This window comes from Leptodactylus fuscus, unplaced genomic scaffold (assembly GCF_031893055.1).
Source record: "Leptodactylus fuscus isolate aLepFus1 unplaced genomic scaffold, aLepFus1.hap2 HAP2_SCAFFOLD_112, whole genome shotgun sequence".
In the NCBI taxonomy this organism is placed as follows: domain Eukaryota; kingdom Metazoa; phylum Chordata; class Amphibia; order Anura; family Leptodactylidae; genus Leptodactylus; species Leptodactylus fuscus.
The window spans coordinates 307,501-313,172 of record NW_027439945.1 but is presented as its reverse complement, the minus strand read 5'-3'; positions in this window follow the sequence as shown (position 1 = coordinate 313,172).

Here is a 5,672-nt window from a genome sequence, read left to right as displayed (position 1 = left end):
TATACTGTGCGCTGACTCTGCCGCTCATATATATATATATATATATATATATATATATATATATATACACACACTGTGGGGGAGGGGGCCTGTACCTATACTATCTATACTGTGCGCTGACTGACGCTCATATATATATATACACACTGCGGGGGGAGGGGGCCTGTACCTATACTATCTATACTGTGCCCTGACTGACGCTCATATATATATATACACACTGTGGGGGAGGGGACCTGTACCTATACCATCTATACTGTGCGCTGACTGACGCTCATATATATATATACACACTGCGGGGGAGGGGGCCTGTACCTATACTATCTATACTGTGCCCTGACTGACGCTCATATATATATATACACACTGCGGGGGAGGGGGGCCTGTACCTATACTATCTATACTGTGCCCTGACTGACGCTCATATATATGTATACACACTGTGGGGGAGGGGACCTGTACCTATACTATCTATACTGTGCGCTGACTGATGCTCATATATATATTATATACACACTGCGGGGGAGGGGACCTGTACCTATACTATCTATACTGTGCCCTGACTGATGCTCATATATATATATACACACTGCGGGGGAGGGGGCCTGTACCTATACTATCTATACTGTGCCCTGACTGACGCTCATATATATATATATATATATGTATACACACACTGCGGGGGAGGGGGCCTGAACCTATACTATCTATACTGTGCCCTGACTGACGCTCATATATATATATATATACACACACTGCGGGGGGAGGGGGCCTGAACCTATACTATCTATACTGTGCCCTGACTGACGCTCATATATATATATATATATATGTATACACACACTGCGGGGGAGGGGGCCTGAACCTATACTATCTATACTGTGCCCTGACTGACGCTCATATATATATATATATATACACACTGCGGGGGAGGGGGCCTGAACCTATACTATCTATACTGTGCCCTGACTGACGCTCATATATATATATATATACACACACTGCGGGAGAGGGGGCCTGTACCTATACTATCTATACTGTGCCCTGACTGACGCTCATATATATATATATATATATATACACACACTGCGGGGGAGGGGGCCTGAACCTATACTATTTATACTGTGCCCTGACTGACGCTCATATAAATATATATATATATATACACACTGCGGGGGAGGGGGCCTGTACCTATACTATCTATACTGTGCGCTGACTGACGCTCATATATATATACACACACTGCGGGGGAGGGGGCCTGTACCTATACTATCTATACTGTGCGCTGACTGACGCTCATATATATATACACACACTGCGGGGGAGGGGGGCCTGTACCTATACTATCTATACTGTGCGCTGACTGACGCTCATATATATATACACACACTGCGGGGGAGGGGGCCTGTACCTATACTATCTATACTGTGCCCTGACTGACGCTCATATATATATATATATATACACACACTGCGGGGGGAGGGGGCCTGAACCTATACTATTTATACTGTGCCCTGACTGACGCTCATATATATATATATATACACACTGCGGGGGAGGGGGCCTGTACCTATACTATCTATACTGTGCGCTGACTGACGCTCATATATATATACACACTGCGGGGAGGGGGCCTGTACCTATACTATCTATACTGTGCCCTGACTGACGCTCATATATAAATATATACGCACTGCGGGGGAGGGGGGCCTGTACCTATACTATCTATACTGTGCGCTGACTGACGCTCATATATATATATATACACACTGCGGGGGAGGGGGCCTGTACCTATACTATCTATACTGTGCCCTGACTGACGCTCATATATATATATATACGCACTGCGGGGGAGGGGGGGCCTGTACCTATACTATCTATACTGTGCGCTGACTGACGCTCATATATATATATACACACACTGCGGGGGAGGGGGCCTGTACCTATACTATCTATACTGTGCCCTGACTGACGCTCATATATATATATATACGCACTGCGGGGGAGGGGGGCCTGTACCTATACTATCTATACTGTGCGCTGACTGACGCTCATATATATATATATACACACTGCGGGGGAGGGGGCCTGTACCTATACTATCTATACTGTGCCCTGACTGACGCTCATATATATATACACACTGCGGGGGAGGGGGCCTGTACCTATACTATCTATACTGTGCCCTGACTGACGCTCATATATATATATATACACACACTGCGGGGGAGGGTGCCTGTACCTATACTATCTATACTGTGCCCTGACTGACGCTCATATATATATATATACACACACTGCGGGGGAGGGGGGCCTGTACCTATACTATCTATACTGTGCCCTGACTGATGCTCATATATATATATATACACACACTGCGGGGGAGGGGGCCTGTACCTATACTATCTATACTGTGCCCTGACTGACGCTCATATATATATACACACTGTGGGGGAGGGGGGCCTGTACCTATACTATCTATACTGTGCGCTGACTCTGACTCTCATATATATATATATATATATATATACACACTGCGGGGGAGGGGGCCTGTACCTATACTATCTATACTGTGCCCTGACTGACGCTCATATATATATACACACACTGCGGGGGAGGGGGGCCTGTACCTATACTATCTATACTGTGCCCTGACTGACGCTCATATATATATATACACACTGTGGGGGAGGGGGCCTGTACCTATACTATCTATACTGTGCGCTGACTCTGCCGCTCATATATATATACACACACTGCGGGGGAGGGGGCCTGTACCTATACTATCTATACTGTGCCCTGACTGACGCTCATATATATATATATATACACACACTGCGGGGGGAGGGGGCCTGTACCTATACTATCTATACTGTGCCCTGACTGACGCTCATATATATATATACACACACTGCGGGGGAGGGGGCCTGTACCTATACTATCTGTACTGTGCTCTGACTGATGCTCATATATATATATATACACTGCGGGGGAGGGGGCCTGTACCTATACTATCTATACTGTGCCCTGACTGACGCTCATATATATATACACACACTGTGGGGGAGGGGGCCTGTACCTATACTATCTATACTGTGCGCTGACTGACGCTCATATATATATATATACACACTGCGGGGGAGAGGGCCTGTACCTATACTATCTATACTGTGCGCTGACTGATGCTCATATATATATATATATACACACTGCGGGGGAGAGGGCCTGTACCTATACTATCTATACTGTGCGCTGACTGATGCTCATATATATATATATATACACACTGCGGGGGAGTGGGCCTGTACCTATACTATCTATACTGTGCGCTGACTGATGCTCATAAATATATACACACACTGCGGGGGAGGGGGCCTGTACCTATACTATCTATACTGTGCGCTGACTGACGCTCATATATATATATATACACACTGCGGGGGAGGGGGGCCTGTACCTATACTATCTATACTGTGCCCTGACTGACGCTCATATATATATATACACACTGCGGGGGAGGGGGGCCTGTACCTATACTATCTATACTGTGCCCTGACTGACGCTCATATATATATATACACACTGCGGGGGAGGGGGGCCTGTACCTATACTATCTATACTGTGCGCTGACTGACGCTCATATATATATATATACACACACTGCGGGGGAGGGGGGCCTGTACCTATACTATCTATACTGTGCGCTGACTGACGCTCATATATATATATACACACACTGCGGGGGAGGGGGGCCTGTACCTATACTATCTATACTGTGCGCTGACTGACGCTCATATATATATACACACACTGCGGGGGAGGGGGTCTGTACCTATACTATCTATACTGTGCGCTGACTGACGCTCATATATATATATATATATATATATACACACTGCGGGGGAGGGGGCCTGTACCTATACTATCTATACTGTGCGCTGACTGACGCTCATATATATATATATATATATATATACACACTGCGGGGGAGGGGGCCTGTACCTATACTATCTATAATGTGCCCTTACTGACGCTCATATATATATATATATATATACGCACTGCGGGGAAGGGGGCCTGTACCTATACTATCTATACTGTGCCCTGACTGACGCTCATATATATATACATATATATATATATATATATATATATATATATATACACACTGCGGGGGAGGGGGCCTGTACCTATACTATCTATACTGTGCGCTGACTCTGCCGCTCATATATATATATATATACACACTGTGGGGGAGGGGGCCTGTACCTATACTATCTATACTGTGCGCTGACTGACGCTCATATATATATATATACACACTGCGGGGGAGGGGGCCTGTACCTATACTATCTATACTGTGCGCTGACTGATGCTCATATATATATACACACTGCGGGGGAGGGGGCCTGTACCTATACTATCTATACTGTGCCCTGACTGACGCTCATATATATATATATACACACTGCGGGGGAGGGGGCCTGTACCTATACTATCTATACTGTGCCCTGACTGCCGCTCATATATATATATACACACACTGCGGGGGAGGGGGCCTGTACCTATACTATCTATACTGTGCCCTGACTGACGCTCATATATATATACACACTGCGGGGGGAGGGGGCCTGAACCTATACTATCTATACTGTGCCCTGACTGACGCTCATATATATATATATACACACTGTGGGGGGAGGGGGCCTGTACCTATACTATCTATACTGTGCCCTGACTGACGCTCATATATATATATATACACACTGCGGGGGAGGGGGGCCTGTACCTATACTATCTATACTGTGCCCTGACTGACGCTCATATATATATATACACACTGCGGGGGAGGGGGGCCTGTACCTATACTATCTATACTGTGCCCTGACTGACGCTCATATATATATATATACACACTGCGGGGGAGGGGGCCTGTACCTATACTATCTATACTGTGCCCTGACTGACGCTCATATATATATATACACACTGCGGGGGAGGGGGCCTGTACCTATACTATCTATACTGTGCCCTGACTGACGCTCATATATATATATATATACACACACTGCGGGGGAGGGGGCCTGTACCTATACTATCTATACTGTGCCCTGACTGACGCTCATATATATATATATATACACACACTGCGGGGGAGGGGGCCTGTACCTATACTATCTATACTGTGCGCTGACTGACGCTCATATATATATACACACACTGCGGGGGAGGGGGGCCTGTACCTATACTATCTATACTGTGCGCTGACTGACGCTCATATATATATTATACACACACTGCGGGGGAGGGGGCCTGTACCTATACAATCTATACTGTGCCCTGACTGACGCTCATATATATATATATATATATATATATATATATATATATATATACACACACTGCGGGGGAGGGGGCCTGTACCTATACTATCTATACTGTGCGCTGACTGACGCTCATATATATATATACACACTGCGGGGGGAGGGGGCCTGTACCTATACTATCTATACTGTGCGCTGACTGACGCTCATATATATATACACACTGTGGGGGAGGGGGGCCTGTACCTATACTATCTATACTGTGCGCTGACTGACGCTCATATATATATATATACACACACTGCGGGGGAGGGGGCCTGTACCTATACTATCTATACTGTGCCCTGA